Below are 21,278 nucleotides of genomic sequence, written 5' to 3'. Positions count from 1 at the left end.
TCGCTTACTTCGTTAGAGCAACAAGTCAAATAATCTGATGGTGTGTGTACTGAAGGTCTTACAGTATGCACACCACACTCGGCCTGACCAACAAAGAAAACTGCAAGATCATGTCTCGTTACTTTGAAAACCTACTTAATTGTGATGAACCGAAAGAAAGATTCCCTGCATGTGCCCCAATCCACAAACTACCCCTAATCTCCATCTAGTAAAGAGGAGACCAAAGAGATCATCAACAACTTTAAGAATAATAAGGCAACTGGAGAGGATTCAATAGTGGTGGAACTACTGAAGCTGGCAAATAATGAAACTCTAGATATACTAGTCCAACTTTTTGAGGAGATCTGGAGAGCTGGGATGATACCAACTGAACGGCAGTCAGCTTTAATCCATCGTCTACACAAAAAAGGTGATAAATAGAATGTCAATAACTATAGGGGTACCTCATTAGTATCTGTTCCATATAAGATTCTCTCCAAAGTGATACAGAATAGAATAGAAGGTCATTGTAACCAACTGATTGGGGACTATCAAGCTGGTTTCCGAAAGGGCGATTCTTGCGCAGAACAGATCTTTAGCCTGAAGAACATCATCAGGTCCAAAAAACTGGAAGAAATAACTATGTGGTCATGTTTGTTGATTTTCAAAAAGTATATGACTCCATCGACTGACAGGCATTAATGAATATTTTGGAAAAGTTTGGGATGGATAATACCTCAAGAAAGCTGATCAAATAAACTCTTACTAACACAGCGTCAAAAATTAAATTTATGGGTGAGGTATCTAAACCCTTTACAATCAGAACGGACATAAGACGAGGAGATGGACTATCCCTCTCCTTTTCAATTGTGTCTTGGAAAAGGTCACTCGAGAGTGGAGAAAGTTATTAGCCCAAGAAGAAACAAATGAAGAGTGGTTCAGACTTGGTCCTAAGAACAAAGGGGTGTGCATTGACTGCTTAGATTTTGCGGCTGACCTGGCCATTTTTGCTAACAACATAGAGTCAGCAGTCAACAAGATAAATAGGCTGTCAGAAATTGCTGAAAAAAGTTAGACTCCAGATCTCTATTCAAAAGACAAAATATATGACGAACATCTGTAACGGACCTGAATGGATGATAACCAACCTGGGAAAAAATCGGATGAATTAAGAATTTCAGGTATCTCGGTGAAGTCATCCACCAGGAGAATGGATTAAAAGAAGAAGCAATTGCCAGGATGAGGAAGTTAGACCAAGCATACCAACTGACAAAGAATACTTATAACAAAAAGTCTATGAGTATGTGGGCCAAGTTCCAACATTATAATACAGTTGTAAAACCTGAGGGCTTATAAGCATCCAAAACTTTGACCACGAATAGACAAGGTCAAGCTGAGCAGCTGGAAAAGCGTGAGTGTAGGATATTAAGGAAAATCCTAAGGTAATAGATGGGTCGATGGACAATGGCGAATGAGAGCAAATGAGGAATCGTGCAGCAAGACAGAACCTATCACAGCATCCATTACAAAGAAATGATTGTTATTTTATGGTCATCTCATGAAAATGGACGGTGATCGACTATCAAAAAGAATACAGAGTTTCATCCTATCTAAGAAAACGAGGCCGAGATGGTTCAAAGAATGTGAAAAAGATCTTAAGCAGATTGGTATCTCAGAGAGAAATTCCTGAAAGGAACAAATTTAGAAGATTGGTGACCAACTACCAAGGTTTTAACATGGCATCAACATCCGAAAGACAGTGAGGACCCTTATCTGAAGGGCATAAAAAGGTACTTCTTGGAGGGGCTCAGAAGATACTGGCAGGAAGTCAAAGCTGGAGCAAGAACAAGACATGGACACTACAGTGAAGTCGGTTGTTACCACGCAGTCCATAAAGACTCACCTCGATAAAAAAAAAAAAAAATAAAAATAAAAGGCTTTCGATGCAGAAGAAATAGGGGATTGAGAACAACACGAATAGAATAAAGGGGGAAAAACATGAGGAGGAGATGGATGAGTACTGGAAAAACAGGAGACGACAAGGGAAGAAGAAGAAGTGAAGTTATTACATGGTGAGAGATGGTGATTGCATTTGATTTGATTCAGTTTTCGTTACATACACCGAAAAAATGAGATGATTCTCAAGGGTGTGGAACATGTCAGAATGTATAACACAAAACATTTTAATATAATGAATACTACCCTGATCATTTGTCACGAGATTGTCAAAATAGGTGAATACAATACAGTAAACTGGAGAAGCTAATATTTACAGAATTAATACGCTGTCAGAATGAAATATTGTTGTTGTTGTTGTTGTTGTGGTCTTCAGTCCTGAGACTGGTTTGATGCAGCTCTCCATGCTACTCTATCCTGTGCAAGCTTTTTCATCTCCCAGTACCTACTGCAACCTACATCCTTCTGAATCTGCTTAGTGTATTCATCTCTTGGTCTCCCTCTACGATTTTTACCCTCCACGCTGCCCTCCAATACTAAATTGGTGATCCCTTGATGCCTCAGAACATGTCCTACCAACCGATCCCTTCTTCTGGTCAAGTTGTGCCACAAACTTCTCTTCTCCCCAATCCTATTCAATACTTCCTCATTAGTTATGTGATCTACCCATCTAATCTTCAGCATTCTTCTGTAGCACCACATTTCGAAAGCTTCTATTCTCTTCTTGTCCAAACTATTTATTGTCCATGTTTCACTTCCATACATGGCTACACTCCATACGAATACTTTCAGAAATGACTTCCTGACACTTAAATCTATACTGGATGTTAACAAATTTCTCTTCTTCAGAAACGCTTTCCTTGCCATTGCCAGCCTACATTTTATATCCTCTCTACTTCGACCATCATCAGTTATTTTGCTCCCCAAATAGCAAAACTCCTTTACTACTTTAAGTGCCTCATTTCCTAATCTAATTCCCTCAGCATCACCCGACTTAATTAGACTACATTCCATTATCCTTGTTTTGCTTTTGTTGATGTTCATCTTATATCCTCCTTTCAAGACACTGTCCATTCCATTCAACTGCTCTTCCAAGTCCTTTGCTGTCTCTGACAGAATTACAATGTCATCGGTGAACCTCAAAGTTTTTATTTCTTCTCCATGAATTTTAATACCTACCCCGAATTTTTCTTTTGTTTCCTTTACTGCTTGCTCAATATACAGATTGAACAACATCGGGGAGAGGCTACAACCCTGTCTTACTCCCTTCCCAACCACTGTTTCCCTTTCATGTCCCTTGACTCTTATAACTGCCATCTGGTTTCTGTACAAATTGTAAATAGCCTTTCGCTCCCTGTATTTTACCCCTGACACCTTTAGAATTTGAAAGAGAGTATTCCAGTCAACATTGTCAAAAGCTTTCTCTAAGTCTACAAATGCTAGAAACATAGGTTTGCCTTTCCTTAATCTTTCTTCTAAGATAAGTCGTAAGGTCAGTATTGCCTCACGTGTTCCAGTGTTTCTACGGAATCCAAACTGATCTTCCCCGAGGTTGGCTTCTACTAGTTTTTCCATTCGTCTGTAAAGAATTCGTGTTAGTATTTTGCAGCTGTGACTTATTAAGCTGATAGTTCGGTAATTTTCACATCTGTCAACACCTGCTTTCTTTGGGATTGGAATTATTATATTCTTCTTGAAGTCTGAGGGTATTTCGCCTGTTTCATACATCTTGCTCACCAGATGGTAGAGTTTTGTCAGGACTGGCTCTCCCACGGCCGTCAGTAGTTCCAATGGAATATTGTCTACTCCGGGGGCCTTGTTTCGACTCAGGTCTTTCAGTGCTGTGTCAAACTCTTCACGCAGTATCATATCTCCCATTTCATCTTCATCTACATCCTCTTCCATTTCCATAATATTGTCCTCAAGTACATCACCCTTGTATAGACCCTCTATATACTCCTTCCACCTTTCTGCTTTCCCTTCTTTGCTTAGAACTGGGTTTCCATCTGAGGTCTTGATATTCATACAAGTCGTTCTCTTGTCTCCAAAGGTCTCTTTAATTTTCCTGTAGGCGGTATCTATCTTACCCCTAGTGAGATAGGCCTCTACATCTTTACATTTGTCCTCTAGCCATCCCTGCTTAGCCATTTTGCACTTCCTGTCGATCTCATTTTTGAGACGTTTGTATTCCTTTTTGCCTGTTTCACTTACTGCATTTTTATATTTTCTCCTTTCATCAATTAAATTCAATATTTCTTCTGTTACCCAAGGATTTCTACTACCTCTCGTCTTTTTACCTACTTGATCCTCTGCTGCCTTCACTACTTCATCCCTCAAAGCTACCCATTCTTCTTCTACTGTATTTATTTCCCCCATTCCTGTCAATTGCTCCCTTATGCTCTCCCTGAATCTCTGTACAACCTCTGGTTCTTTTAGTTTATCCAGGTCCCATCTCCTTAAATTCCCACCTTTTTGCAGTTTCTTCAGTTTTAATCTACAGGCCATAACCAATAGATTGTGGTCAGAGTCCACATCTGCCCCTGGAAATGTCTTACAATTTAAAACCTGGTTCCTAAATCTCTGTCTTACCATTAAATAATCTATCTGATACCTTTTAGTATCGCCAGGGTTCTTCCATGTATACAACCTTCTTTCATGATTCTTAAACCAAGTGTTAGTTATGATTATGTTGTGCTCTGTGCAAAATTCGACCAGGCGGCTTCCTCTTTCATTTCTGTCCCCCAGTCCATATTCACCTACTATGTTTCCTTCTCTCCCTTTTCCTACACTCGAATTCCAGTCACCCATGACTATTAAATTTTTGTCTCCCTTCACAATCTGAATAATTTCTTTTATTTCATCATACATTTCTTCAGTTTCTTCGTCATCTGCAGAGCTAGTTGGCATATAAACTTGTACTACTGTAGTAGGCGTGGGCTTCGTATCTATCTTGGCCACAATAATGCGTTCACTATGCTGTTTGTAGTAGCTTACCCGCATTCCTATTATCCTATTCATTATTAAACCTACTCCTGCATTACCCCTATTTGATTTTGTGTTTAGAACCCTGTAGTCACCTGACCAGAAGTCTTGTTCCTCCTGCCACCGAACTTCACTAATTCCCACTATATCTAACTTCAACCTATCCATTTCCCTTTTTAAATTTTCTAACCTACCTGCCCGATTAAGGGATCTGATATTCCACGCTCCGATCCGTAGAACACCAGTTTTCTTTCTCCTGATAACGACATCCTCTTGCGTAGTCCCCGCCCGGAGATCCGAATGGGGGACTATTTTACCTCCGGAATATTTTACCCAAGAGGACGCCATCATCATGTAATCATACAGTAAAGCTGCATGCCCTCGGGAAAAATTACGGCTGTAGTTTCCCCTTGCTTTCAGCCGTTCGCAGTACCAGCACAGCAAGGCCGTTTTGGTTATTGTTACAAGGCCAGATCAGTCAATCATCCAGACTGTTGCCCTTGCAACTACTGAAAAGGCTGCTGCCCCTCTTCAGGAACCACACGTTTGTCTGGCCTCTCAACAGATACCCCTCCATTGTGGTTGCACCTACGGTACGGCTATCTGTATCGCTGAGGCACGCAAGCCTCCCCACCAACGGCAAGGTCCATGGTTCATGGGGGGGGGGGGGAACATTGTTATGCACTATTAATAAATTTATGTTATGCACTATTAATAAATTTAGCATACACAAAATACCTAATATTGACTGTTGCAACCAAGTACTGTCAAAACTTAAATCTAACATATTTTTACTTACGCTGGCCTAACAGTCTCTGTTAGGATATTCATCTGTAGAGTAGAAGGCATTGCCTATCAAAAAGTCATTCAAACTCTGTTTAAACTGTGCTTTATCTGAAACCAAGTTTTTAATGGTTGCTGGTAATTTATTGAAAATGTGTGTTCCTGAATATTGGGCCCCCTTTTGGACCAACATAAGTGATTTTAGGTCTTTATGTAGATTGTTCTTATTCCTAGTATTGATAATATGTATTGAGCTATTTGTTGGAAATATAGATATATAACTTGCATCAAATTTCATTATGGAGTAAGTATACTGAGAAGCAATGGTTGGAATTCAAAGTTCCTCGTATAGGTTCTGCACGATGTTCTTCAAAGACTGGTCCCAGATACTCCATTGCACCATTCACCAAACCTGATAACCCCGAGCCGTCAGTAACAAAAATTAAGTCTTGCTTAAGAGATTTACAGCACTACATGCACTTGTTACCAAAGTCTCATTTACTTTTAGAGCTATCGGTTCCACTTCCTTTTTGGCCCCACTTCTCTCTGTCTTCACTATATCCCATACAGTTCTTATTTTGTTGCCCGATACAATTATCTTTTTCTCTTAATAAAGCTACTTCGATTTCTGGATTACTTGATTCAATATTTTGCAGTATTCTTTGCAATGCATTACAATTCTAATATCAGAAATGTTCCTAGATAGTAGATACAGTCTCCTTTTTGCCCCACATGATATCTTTATTCCTTGTGTAATCCATGGTTTATCTTTTGACTTCTGTGTGATCTGAGTTACCTTTAGGGGAAAACAATTTTCAAAAGAGGAGGTAACTTTATTAATAAATGCTTTGTATTTTCCATTTGAGTCAGGTAAACATCTCTCCAGTTCATGTCTTTGAGCAATTTCCTGAATTCCTCAATTTCTGGCTTATTTATTATCCTCCTGTACTCAGATTTAATATTTTTTTATCCTGACAAGTTTCAACATTTAACACAAGATGCTGCACGTCGTGATCAGATAGTCCATTTACTATTGGTTTTGTGATATGACTTTTTTCCCCTAGATTTGTTCATAAAGATATTATCAATAGCAGTCTCAGAGCATTTACATATCCTAGCTGCAAAGTTCACAGTAGGAACTAAATTGAATGATAGTGTTAAAAACACCAGCAACCACTATTTCCTCTTCTTTTTTTTTTTACACAAGCTATTCCTTTCGCTTTGTGAAATGAAGCACTGCCTAGTTCCAAAACACAGGACTACTATGACAAGGTGAAATGTTCTCAGAGTGCTACATGTATGATAGTAAATGTAATCCGCACTATAGTTGTTTTCTGAGTAGTTATGCTGTGTGTGTTTCATTCAATCAGATGAAATGGAATAAAATCATCAATTTATTTATTTTGGCTCTTTATCACCAAGATACATTCAATGTTGGTTGAGGTTTATCTTTTGAATTCACTCCAGTGTAGATTGTCAAAATTTTATCAGTTGTCAAAGTACTTGTAACACAGTTTCTGAATTTACTGCCATCCAGGAAAGTCTCCCACTCAAATTATTCTCAGAGACTGAGAGCTGGCTGAAACCCAGAGTAGAAAGCTCTCACATATTTAGTGATTAATGGAATATATATCGGAAAGGCAGGTTAGACACTGTAGGAGAGGAAGTGTCCATTGTCTCTATTGAGGTCAAAGCTGATTGTGACAGTGAAGTTACCTGGTTGCCTATAACAAGTCTATGTGAAATCACGTTAATTAATGGATGTTTTAATCATCCACCCGGTTCTGCTATGACAGTTTTGGAGCCATTCAAAGAAAGTCTACAGACAGTAGCACGTAAATACCTAGATCATGCAATGCTAGTTGGAGGTTAATTTAGCCTACTGAGTATAGATGGTAGCCTATGGCTTTATTTCAGGGGGTGCAGTCAATCTTGTGAAGCACTTTTGAATGTGGTTTTCGAAAATTGTCTTGAGCACCTAGTTTGTCATGCCACATGCGATGGAAATATCTTAGACCTTGTAGTTACAAACAGTCCAGATATCATCAATGACTTCAGCATAGAGATGGGGATTAATAATCATGATAACATCATAACAACAAAGATTACAAAAATTAATAAATCAGTCAAGAAGGCTAGGAAAATGTTCATGCCAGAAAGAGCAGATAAGCAGATGTTAGCATCTCACTTAGACAGAACTGACATCACTTAGTTCCCACTTAGTTCCATTAAGATGGACATAGAGAGATTATGGTCAAAGCTTAAATAGATCGTGAATTGCACTCTCAACAAGTCTGTACCTAGTAAACGAATTATGGATGCAAAAGAGCCACTGTGGTTTAACAATGAAATTCAGAAAATACTGAGGAAGGAAAAGCTACTGCACTCTTAGTTCAAACGAGAATGCCAAATGCCAACAAGGAAAGGTTACTACCACTGTCATACCTCAGCAAAAGATCTGGCTGAGAAGCAGGGGAAATTATTGTCCTATGTAAAATCACTAAGTGAGTCAAAGTTTTCCATCAAGTCACTTGACCAGTCTGGTGTGGCAGTAGGAGATAAATGTTTTAAATTTTGCATTCAAGAAATCATTCATGCAAGAGAATCATATAAACATACCGTCATTTGACAATAGCACAAAGACACCTAACAACAATCACCACAAGAGGCCAGCGCTAGCACAAGTTGTTCACATGATATTCGTTGGACTGTTGCCTGTAAACACATGCCATGTCAGTGCTCTTGGAAGAGAGCTGTGGCAGTGACACGGCTCTGTTGTTGTTCCTGTGTAGTGATCTGCAATGACGGGACGGTACAGGGGGGGGTCAAGATTCAAGCAGTAATTAAGAACTTCATAAAGAAAGGTATGAAAGCGAAGGACATTCATGCCGATTTCCAGAATACACCAGGGGACTCTGCTCCTTTGTCTTCAACTGTTGCCAAGTGGATAAATGAATTTAAATTTGGTCAGGAGAGCTTAGATGATGATCATCCATGAATAGGTCAGCCAAGATGTGTCACTACTCTAGAAATCATTGCAAAAGTGCGCATAATGATCAAGGAGGATCACCAATTTAGAGGGCATGAAATTGCTCACGCTTGCCAGATGTATCTGAAAGGTATTCACAAGATGGGTGCCGCGACTCTTGACGCTGGGTCAAAAACGCATGAGAATGGACATATCACAACAATGTTTGGCCTGTTTTAGGAGAAACAAACAAGATCTTTTGTGCTGGTTTGTGACCACGAAGAAACTTTGTTTTACTACTATACCCCAGAGACAAAGCAACAATCAAAGAAGTGAAAACATGCTGAATCTCCGCCGCCAAACTCCTTCAGCGGGGAAGGACTTGGCGTCAGTGTTCTGGGATGCGCCACCAAATTCCTTCAGCGGGGAAGATCATGGCATCAGTGTTCTGGGATGAGAAGGGGATTCTGTTTGTACATTATCTCCCCACTGGGCAAACAATTACTGGAGAATACTATGCTAACCTTCTGGACAAATTATAACAAAAGGTATGCGAAAAAGGCCAGGTTTAATAAGGAAGAAAGTCATCTAGCATCAAGCCAATGCACGCTCACACGCGTGTGCCATCGCCATGGTAAAATTACACAAACTAAGGTATGAATTGTTGCCACACGTGCCTCTTCCCTAAACTGAAAATTTTTCTTTGTGGATGAAGATTCACTTAAATGAAGAATTGGTAGCCTGAGTTGACAACTATTTTGTAGGCCTGGAGGAAAATCATTGTCGAGATGGGATCAAGGTATTGGAACACTGTTGGACCAAGTGAATTAATCTACAAGCAGGGTACATTGAAAAACAAAAAAGTTTCAGTGACATAAGTACTTTTTTTCTATTCTGTTTCAAGAACTTTTCAAACCACCCTCGTAAGCATCCCTGACACCTGAAATAATTAAAAACAAATAAGTCGCCAGTTGCAGATGGAATCTCAATTTGGTTTTACAAAGAGTGCTATATGGCACTGGACCCTTACTTAGCTTGTATTTATTGTGAATCTCTCACCCAGCAGAAAGACCTAAGCAACTGGGGAAAAAAATACAGAGGCGTCTCCTGTAAATACGAAGGGCGAAAGAACAGACCTACGAAATTACAGACCAATCCGTAACATCAGTTTGCTGCAGAATTCTTGTACATATTCTGGGTTTGAATCTAATCAGTTTCATAGTGACCAATAAGTTTATGTCCACAAATCAGTACAAAGCATCACTCATGGGCAACTCAGCATGCTCTTTTGTCATACGACGTCTGTTCAAAAAATTCCAGAACTTTGTCCACAAAATTTTCTATGCTTATCTTTTAGTTACTATGGATTGTCTCCTTCGAAATACTCTCCTCCACAATTGATACACTGCTCCCAATATCATTTCCACTTCCAGGAGCAGTCTTGACACACCTCTTGCTGGGTCGCATAAAGTGCTGTCTGCGAATTTTCTTTTATCTCATCTACCATTGCAAAACTTCATCCTTTTCAACTTTGGAAATAAAAAGAAGTCTGCAGGGGTCATACTATTCTCACATGGAACATCTCATTCTCTTTTGTGAGATCCAAAAAGTTTTTTTGGTTTTGACTCATGAGCCGTGGAATGAACTTGGCGGCAACACAATGCATTCCAAGATGCTGTGTCATTTCATAACATGATCCAATTGAAATGTTACATTCTTCTACAATCTCTCGGACAGTGAATCTTCGACTGGCACACACAATTTCGTTGACGTTCCTGACACAAGCGTCATCAGGGGACATCTAAGAGCGTCCTGAACAAGGATCATTTTTGACTTTTGTAAAGCCATTTTTAAAACGTGTGAATAATACGTAACACCGAGTATGGCTTAAGCACTCATCGCTATAGGCTCCCTGCATCATTTGGTGTGTCTCTGTAAAGGTTTTCTTGAGTTTCACGCAAAATTTAATGCAGATGCATTGCTCCTCTAACTTTGCCATCAAAAATTCACAAACCCAGATTCCATAGTTCTTGATTTCCGAGAAGCATTTGACATAGTGCCTCACTGCAGACTTTTAACAAAGGTACAAGCACATGGAATAGGTTCCCAGACATGTGAGTGGCTCAAAGACTTCTGAAGTAATAGAACCCACTACATTATCCCGACGGTGAGTGTCCATCAGTGACTAGGGTATCATTAGGATCGTTCCAGGGATGTGTGCTAGGAGCGCTATTACTCATATTTTCTATGTGCATAACTGATCTGATGGACAAAGTGGACAGTAATCTATGGTTGTTTGCTGATGATGATGTGGTGTATGGAAGGTGTCATTGTTGAGTGATTTAGGAGGATAAAAGATGACTTGGACAAAGTTCCCAGTTGGTGCAATAAGTGACAGCTAACCCTAAATGTAGAAAAGTATAAGTTACTGCAAATGAGTTGGAAAAACAAATCCATAATGCCAGAATCCTGCATTAGTAGTGTCATGAATGAAGAAGTCATATTGTTTCAATATCTGGACATAACTTTGCAATGTGATATGAAATGGAACGAACTTGTGAGGGTCATGGTAGGGAAGGTGAATAATCATCTTTCGTTTGTTGGGTGGATTTTACTAGTGTGGCTCAGCTGTGATGGACATCACATATAGGGTGCTAGTGTGATCTCTTCTTGAGTACAGTTTGAGTGTCTGGGATCCGCAAGGGGTCAAATTAAAGCAGACATTGAGGTATTTCAGAGGCAGGATACTAGATTTGTTAACAGTAGGTTGAAACAACAACATACAAGTATTATGGAGATGTTTCTGGAACTCAAATGGGAATCCCTGGAGGGATTTTGAGGAACACTGTGCTGACTGCAGAACAATTCTGCTTGCACCAACATACATTACGCATAGGGACCACGAAGATAAGAGATGACAAATTAGGACTCATAGAGAGGCATATAGACATTCACTTTTTCCCCACTCGATTGGCAGATGGAACGGGAAAGGAACTGACTACAGTCGAATTAAAATTACTTGATAGTTGGCACTTCAAACGCCAATAAGAGTTGTCAGCGTCACACTTGAACTGTCTGCTGTTGCCAAACTCCACCAAAATTGGCCAGTCACTTCCAATTCCTGGTACAGCATTCTTTCTTGATGTATTTGTATCCCGAATTATGAGCCCGACACTTTTATTATGTATTTCATGACACATGATAACTACACCAAAAACAACACACATTAACAATGCTAATGAAAGACACATATTTCATTCATAGCACTAACCAAACACTACTGAATAAATCAGCACAAGGTGTAATTCAGTATCATACTTATAGTTATCATATTCACAGAGATCATCTTACATTAGATAAGCTTTTCACTACACTGCGTGAAACTGAAATTTTTAAGGTTGCAATTCATAGTTGGAACTGGGTCACTACATTCACATATATAAATACTTCATGCAGTGCTGTGGCATAGCACAATGGTTGGCAGATTAATCTAATGTGTAGCATGTCGTAGGTTTGAATCTCATCAATGTAGCAAAATTTTTAATTCTAAATCTAACCAAATGAGTGTGATTATTATTTTCATTCAATTAATTGGTTTAAATGTATTTTTTTATTTTTAATACTTCGCTGCATCATTTTTCATCATTGTTTTGACTGTTCTATTTGGTCTTATTTTTCATCTTGTCATTATTTCTTCATTTGGAATCTGTCTCAGTCATCTATAATCCACGACTAAGGGCCCACACGGACTGTTCACTGGTTTCAAACATGGCAGCATGTGCAGCTAGTTTAAGGATAGTTACAGGTAACAAATGTCACGGAGAAATTTCAATTTGCTTTCAGCCCTGAAATTGAGTTTTTCTTGTCTTGAGTTTACCCCTAAGGGTTAGCTTTAATCGCCATGAACAAAGCGATAATGATATTAGTACTGCTGCAGACTGTTGACCACAATTTTCTCAGCTGGGTTAGGACACAAGTTTACAGTCAGGGATACAAAACGCGTTGTCTGCCCCAGTTCAGTCACTGGTCACTTTAAATCAATAGTCAACAGAGTATCCAACATTTCTGACATACCTTGCACCAGCCACTAGAAAAATTGCTCTGTGTTAAACATTTAACATAATTTGTGAAGTGAGCTGCTTGTTTGTTGTTACCTGTAACCAAACGGTAGCTGGTAGCCAATGTGGCAACATTGTTGCAGCAAGTGATTGATGTCAACTATCAAGTAATTTTATTCAGACTATTGTAGTGAGACAGGGTACCTTCAGCCATGCACCATATGATGGCTAGTGGAGTATGTATGTAGATGTGGAATCAGTCTTTCCTTCTCATCCCATCTGGAAAGTCTCCCCTGATCTGCAGTTCTGGGTAACTTTCTCAAAATCTAACCTTTTTCCTAGACCTATCCTTCACCCCTCTTCCTTCCACTTCAACCCTTCTGCCTGAAGAATGAGCTACTGGCTCTGAAAGCTCGCCTAATTATAATCTTCTTTTATGTGTGTGTTCTGCCGCCACTTAGCGAGTAGATTGTTTATCTATCCAATTCAATTATCATGTAATCAAAAGCTGCATTTAACATGCCAAGTCTCTTTTACCAATCATTTTTAATATGTCCTACAGAATGTGCTGTCTATCCTGTCCTTTTTTGAGATTACTGTTTTGCTGTACTTTTCTACAGGCATCATCTTACTTATTAGGAGTCAGTTCATTCATGTTGTTGTTGTTGTGGTCTTCAGTCCTGAGACTGGTTTGATGCAGCTCTCCATGCTACTCTATCCTGTGCGAGCTTCTTCATCTCCCAGTACCTCCTGCAACCTACATCCTTCTGAATCTGCTTAGTGTATTCATCTCTTGGTCTCCCTCTACGATTTTTACCCTCCACGCTGCCTTCCAATGCTAAATTTGTGATGCCTTGATGCCTCAAAACGTGTCCTACCAACCGATCTCTTCTTCTAGTCTAGTTGTAGAGCTGCATGTCCTCGGGAAAAATTATGGCTGTAGTTTCCCCTTGCTTTCAGCCGTTCGCAGTACCAGCACAGCAAGGCCATTTTGGTTAATGTTACAAAGCCAGATCAGTCAATCATCCAGACTGTTGCCCCTGCAACTACTGAAAAGGCTGCTGCCCCTCTTCAGGAACCACATGTTTGTCTGGCCTCTCAACGGATACCCCTCCATTGTGGTTGCACCTACAGTACGGCCATCTGTATCGCTGAGGCACGCAAGCCTCCCCACCAACGGTAAGGTCCATGGTTCATGAGGGGAGTTCCTTCATAGTCAACAGTTAAGGAATGGGTGGCTGAATTCATATGTGGCATATGTCTGTAAGATGACTCATGAACAATTTCCTAGAATTACAATCAAATATGAAAATGCTGAGAAAGAACACAGTGTGATATTGCAAGATCAGTAATTAAAAAGATGTGCAAAACAGTTGATGCCGTGGCTGTACCAGAAAGTGAGTGGCATATCTGTTGAAGCCTCACTACAACCTAATGTGAAAAACAATTTGGGACAATCTGACACACAACTGATTCTATGCACCAATCTGTTCCCGTGGATGAGAGATGACCGAAATGAAACAGCAGTTGCACAAAAATAGCTAAGGTGACTTCATCGGAGAGAAAGAGTGGTCATTGTTTTCTAGGATGCAAAAGGGATTTGTATTTTAGATTAGCTTGCAAGACTGAAACAATACCTCACAAATACTATGCAAGTATTCTGACTCAACTGGATGAAAAAATATGGAGCCAAGACCCAGGGGGAAAAAAAAAGTTTATCGTCAGTGAAATGCATATGGTCACAAAGGCACTTTCACAATAGGAAAACTGGGAGTTTCAAGTGTGAAGTCTTCAAATATCTATTCCATTCTCCAATTTTTTCACATTCTGACTTTAGCTTCTTCTTCTTTTCTTTTTGTATGAATGATTCACTTAACACCATATGCGTCACAGCTCAAAACCATTTTGTGAGTCAACAACTGGATATGTTTTCACTACTCTGTCTCTTGTAACTCTGTTGGACATGGAGGTAGCAAATGAGGATATAGGATGTCCATGACATACTGCTGTGCTGTCAGAGTGACCTGAAGTCATATCCGATGCTGCCCCACACGCCCTCTCCCTATGTCGTTGTCATACTGACTGACAACTGCAATCGTGGGTCTTGCAGAATGTGACTCACTGCTGATCACATGACAGGTGCAGGTGTGAAAGGGTTACAATGTGCTCGGTGTACATTACAGCGATTCTCCCATGGGCTCGTCAGACACGGTCAACTGGAAGCTTGCTGACAAGCACGCTGCCCTTACGTTCCCAAGCAGTCCAACATGGGGCCACTACCACATCTGAATGTCTCACAAATCTGCATATTGCATAATTCAATCAGCCTGGCAAATGGAGACACACAATTAGGCCCCTTCAAATCTTGTTACGTGCTGATAATGCTGACTCACAGAAGTACAGGTCATCTGTGTCCTTCACAGGGATCACTCAACATCTTACACTCTTCACATCTCTTATAGCTCCTACCATTCATGGTAACAATCCGAGACACAAACAAAGCTAATGCAATCTGGTGGCCTTTGTATCCATTTCAGAGAGTTGCGACTCTCATAATTTACCACTGGTATGCACACTCGTGAAACTACGTTGCTTCAGGGAGCTTCCCTTTTTTTTCTTCAAGCAGTTTAGTTCTTTGAATCCATTTTTCTTGTAGCTCAGAATAATTATTTTATTGTGTAGCAAACTTAGAGACTAGCATTCTGCTCTGAGCTGTCGGAGTTGGCGGTCATGTGTGTGTGAGGTGTGCTTGCTTGTGTGAATGAATGGTGTGTATTTCTATTTCTTTTTCTGATGAAGGTTGTGGCCAAAAGCTTATGTGTAAGTGTCTTAACTGCGCCTGTCTGCATTTTAACGTGCTATCTTTATGGTAATTAGCACTCTATCTTTTCCTACACTGCTGATATTCCAACCTGGAGTTTCCATTGTTTGAACTTACGGTCTACTGTTTTATTTTGCAGTGCACTTCTACAAGTGTAATACACAAATGTTGCCTTAGGAAAGAGTCACAATAACATCCATGTCTACCGTTTGCTATTTTTTACTAAATAGCATGTCACACTCGAAATTTAACTTAGCCAATGAAATAAGTTTGAAGATTTATTGTGTGTAAAAGGCACTATGGCCCACTGTGTGGGAAATGTGGGAAGTTCTGTGCAGAGACGGAGTTATCCACAGACGTGGTAAGTCTGGGGAGCTATACGGGTGTTAAAACATCGCCACCTGCTGGGATGAGGGGCCACTTACTCTGTGGTGGCGCTGTGCCAGCAACGAGCTCGACCCATTGATTAGCACCACACATGACAATGACCAACCAGCTGCTTCTCTGTGCAAAGATATAAAATTTATCGATTTTGGACGTCGGGTGACAATCTGTCACATGGAGAACAATGTTTACTCTGGCAATTTTAACACTAATCTAGTGTTCTACTACATATTAATGTGAAATGTTGTCTATGATGTTGAAGCGTGTAAGTTAAACTGATATCTGAGAATTTGTTGTTTTTGTGGCACTATCTGGAAAATGACCTCTCTTGCAGCTCCAAGCATAAATGTCAAGTGAAGAAGAATAATTAGCACAGCACACTGGAACCGAGTAGGGATCCGGTTTACTGCTCGGCCACTAAATTAGCATATTGTGAGTACACCAGAATAGACGCTGTACACACTTGCATATACTACATACACAAGTACAAGCATCGATCAAGCTACTGTGAAACTGCACTCTGTGTGACTCATCACTACATCAGAATACTGTAAATGTAGTGATTCCAATTTCTTAAGGTCTCTTCCTGTTTGTTTTTATCAGTTGGATCTTATTTTTCAAGTATGTGGGAATCCAATGAGCTGCCTGTTTGGACACATTCTTTCTGTATGTCCCACAAGTTGGATTCTTTGGAGACACATTGTAACAAGAGTTTTTAGGAATTTGATGGAGATTTCACGCTGGGTTCTGTGTGATGTGTTCCATCTTTTATTCTTGGGCCTAAGATTTTTACTACAATTTTACATTCTTCTAATTCAGTTTGCTGTTTTCATGTCTTGTGTTGGACAAAGAGTCTCTAATTCTAATTTGATCACTGTTGTACAATGTTAGATTTTAAAGTTCCAGGAAAAATACTTTTAGTTAACTGAGAGACAGTTTGTATTTTCTGAAGTCTGGATTCTATGGCCTTCTTTTCATTATGATGTTCAGTGGTCTTTTTCACCTAATTATTTAAACTCTTTAACACCAAATACTATGTTGTTGCCTATATAAGTTCAACTAGTGCCATTTTGGTATCAGCCAAGAATTTTTTCTCCAGGTGAAATTAGTAGTCCAATTTTCCTAGCTTGCTCCCTTAATATTTCAAATTGCTTTAGCACATCAGTAATGTTTTTGTCAATTAGTATTATGTCATCGGTATAGGTTACACAATATAATTCTATCTTTAAGTTTACGTTCTAGTCAGTGTAATAGTGCACCTGCTCTTCTCCATTACCTTACCATTTTCTTAGGGGCATAGTTGAATAGCAATGTGATATGCCATCCCATTTTCATATTCTTATGTCTGTCTTAAATTACACTGCTTGAAAAAAAGTGAGACACTCAGAAGGTGGGGAGAAAACAAATTGAAACATAGCAAATTTAGAGGATATGTGATGTTATTTCAGTGATAACAAAACAGAGTCAAATTTACACAGAAGTTATCAGTTTGAGCCCACTTATCAATACAGCAATGCACCCTGTCTGGCCTGGACAGTGCGGGAGGATGTCGTAAAGCTGCTGCATACCCTCCTGAGAAAGGTGATCCACAACTGTTGTAACTGGACATTGCAATCATGGATACAGGCAGTGGGACGGAGTTGACGTCCATGTTGGTCCCATAATGTTCTATCGGGGACAGATATGGGGATTTTGCTGGCCACAGGAGTATATCAACATCACACAGACAATTTAAAGAGACACATACTACATGTGGACAAGCACTGGCCTGTTGAAAAATAGCACCACAATACTATTACACACTGCTGTACCATCAGAGTTCCCTCGGCCATTACAAGCCGTGACTTGAAGTCATACCCAATGGCTCCCCACACCATGGGACTCCTTTGTGACCCCCCCCCCCCCCCCCCCAAAAATGTGGAAGAATGGGACCTCTCCCAATCTCCCCGGGTCACTGTCAAACTTCTCCACGATAGTCATTTGGAGCAGTGCAGGACTGGGACTCATTAGTGAACATAATGTGACACCATTCATTAGCAGTCCATACTTCTCGATCATGGCACCACTTCGCATGCAGTCATTTGCTTGAGTGTTAATGGCAGCCTATGCGCAGGATGGCAATGCCATAGTCTGGCTGCTCCTAGCTGTATGACACAGCATGTTGCAAGGAGTCTATTACAGTGAACTCCTGTTTATCCGAAATGATCAGGACGGTGGCCGGTTCCGATAACGAAAATTTCAGATAAATCAAAGTCCCCCTGTTTTCACATGTGAACACTCCAAATTGTGTCAATATTGCGAAATACAATCGTAAAACGTGCGTAGGGTATGTAAAACGTTTCTGATACGGTTGCAAATAACCCTGTACTTTTTTACTGAAAAAATTGTGTTGACATGTTAAAAAGGCACCAAACTATGATTGAAAACTCAAAGTTTTTAAATGCTGTATAACAAAGCTCGTTTATTTTGCATTCTTACAGAAAAAAATCTCCCTTATTTGGCAGCAGGAAAAAACAGGAGTTTTAATTTTATTACCTGCTCTTTTGAATAAAAAATAAACTACTGAACAAAATTGTGAAACAAATCTAGAGATTACTCAAAGGAACGAAAAGTCTGTCTAGAGGAACTTTCAAGAAAATTAAAAAAAAGAAACCTTTTAAGTTATCGACATAGAAGTTCTAGGATGCTTCATTAGAGTTTATTTTTTGGTAACGAAGTCACGAATGTCTTTTTTTTTTGTTTTGTTTTTTTGCTTGAGGAACTATTGCTGCAACAATACATCTCCAACATTGAAATCAAACTATTTCAGGATAAATCGTCTCCTCCTGTTGGCTGATGTACTCCAGGGCAGTTTGGATCACTTCGTAACAGAATGTGTGAGGAATATTTTTCTCTGATTCATCATCAGAAACATAGTCTTCTAACGCTTTATGATCGGTCACAATTTGGACGATTTCATCCTCAGTCACATGAAAAAATGCCATTTTCCATCCACTCTTCAATGTCTTCGAAGTGTGTGTCTTTACAACCAGCTTCTCCAGTAAATTCACCAAAATTATGTCAGCTTGAGTTTCGGTGTTGCCTCCTCCTTCCCACCACTTAGGTTGCCTTACGATCTAAGAGTTTTTTCCAAGACCTAACAAGAGGAACTGGAGGAATTAGATTCCAAGCTTCAGCAATCAATGAATGACACTTAAAACATCGATTTTTTTAAGAGCTTCCACAAAATCATCTGCAGCATCAATCACACCTATTAAGTATTCCAGCATCTTGCGTCTGTAATGTTTTTCTATCGCCTCAAGAATACCTTGGTCCATCGGTTGACATAGAGATGTGACATTTTGTGGGAGAAATACAACTTTGATATCCCCATCTTGCAGATCACCTGGGTGATAAGGAGCATTATCCACAAGAAGTAGCGCTTTTCAAGGAAGTCCTTTTCCTTCCATGTAATTTACTACAGCTGGAACAAACTCTGCCTGGAACCACTCTCTGAAGATGGCACTGTTCATACATGCCTTAAGACTGATTCGTGTACCTCAGTGGCAAAGCTGGTTGGTTGGTGTCTAAATGCTCTTGGTGTTTTGGATTTGCCAATTAAAGTAAGGCACAGTTTATGATTGCCAGTGGCATTACTGCAAGTGAGGACAGTAAATCTTTCTTTGATTTTTTTGTATCCGGAAGCCATTTCTTCTTCTTTAGAGGCAAGGGTTTTCGTTGGCAGCATTTTGTAATTCAACTCAGTCTCATCACATTTGTAAAGTTGATTGCCAGTATAACCTCCTTTGTCAATGATTGTGTGCAATTTCTTCTTAAAATCAGCGTAGCAGCTTCATCCCCAGATAATGATTTGGCACTGACGGCAATTTCATGAATGCCATGCCGCTTCTTGAAACAATCCTGCCGGCCATTACTTCCGAGGAATTCTTGCTTCTTTCCTTCAATCAGCTCATCAGCTCATTTTGACAAAGTAGAGGACGTGAAACTGACACATCTTTGGCTCTTATTTATTCGTGCCACAAAAATAATGCCTCTTCTAACTGAGGATGTGCACCTTTTCTCATTGTTTTTCAAGATTTCACTGCGCTGCCCAATGCTTGGATGGAACAAAATTTTTCAATTCCTGATCGATTTGTCTTCCGATCAGTAATTGTACTCCTACTCTGCAGCAACTTTTGTGGGTGGCTCACCAGCATCAATTATCTGCAAAGTGTGAAGCTCTTTTTCCAACAAGATCACATTCGTTTTATGTTTTGTGCCCGTAGTCACGTTCAGTGTTCTTTTTACAGACACTCGACTGAGTCCTTTATGGTTTTTGGCCCCTTTTATCTCTGGACACTTTAAGGCACATAGTGGGAGCACAAAACCTCAAATCAGAAACACACAGATGCAAAACTTGACAACACTCGAGATGCACTAGACAAACTTTTGATTTTTGAAACCAGGCTGTGGCAGCCATCAAATGAAAGCATTCGATACATCTATGCCATTTCCTCTGTTCTACCCAAGCCCACGTGGCAACACAACAGGGTGTTGTACGTTCACTGTTAAACACTCAGCTTTGGTGTACCGACAACAAGTGGAAAGTGTTAGGCGGCGCACTCTAATTGTCGGTTTCGACAGGGCTACGTTGCGCTGCATAGAACAATACTGTATGTACTGTACTTCCAAGGAGTTCCAATAGATGGCAGTGGCATACGAATAAGAAACACACTAGAGCTTCAACCAACACACGCACGAATTGATGATACTTGGACTTTTGACACGCACCAGTGCACTGATTAGCAGTAGATTGCCAAAAAACACCAGCAAATGCTTGGCTCCAGGTGCATGCAAATTGAAACTTGTCAAGCGTCAATCTAGCTAGCCAAAAGTGTAGCTGCACGAGAGTTTACTGTACTTGTTCTCAGATGGCAGTCACAGACATGAACAGATTACAATGTACTCAGTACACTACACAGTGATGCTCCCTTGTAGCGGCCTGATGTAGTCAACTGGAAGATTGATGATGAGTATGCCCTTACTTTCCAACATCAGGCCACTGTCAGATCCAAATACTCCAAAAATACAGATGTTGCAAGGTTTAACCAGGCGACCAAATGGACATCCACAATGAGGTTTCTTTCAAACTCTCATCAGATAATGCTGTCTCACACCAATATGCAGCACCTTCATATCCTCCAGAGTGATGATTCAACATCTGACGCTATTCACATCCCTTATATACCACACGATGCTTGCTAAACAGCAATAAAAACAAAGAACACTAATGAATAATGAAGGAAAAGACAGACTGTTACTTACCATAAAGAAGATACCTTAGGCTGCAGATGGGCAGAATTAAAAG

General features: G+C 39.9%; 1 protein-coding gene across 1 annotated transcript in view; it reads right to left on the bottom strand.

The window, feature by feature from the left end:
- LOC126484190 (molybdenum cofactor biosynthesis protein 1-like) overlaps positions 1–21,278 on the bottom strand; it is a 110,764-nt gene that overhangs the window by 5,189 nt on the left and 84,297 nt on the right. The window lies entirely within an intron of this gene.

Source organism: Schistocerca serialis, chromosome 6, assembly GCF_023864345.2.
Source record: "Schistocerca serialis cubense isolate TAMUIC-IGC-003099 chromosome 6, iqSchSeri2.2, whole genome shotgun sequence".
NCBI classification, from domain to species: Eukaryota; Metazoa; Arthropoda; class Insecta; order Orthoptera; family Acrididae; genus Schistocerca; species Schistocerca serialis.
This window is presented reverse-complemented; position numbering and strand designations above follow the sequence as displayed.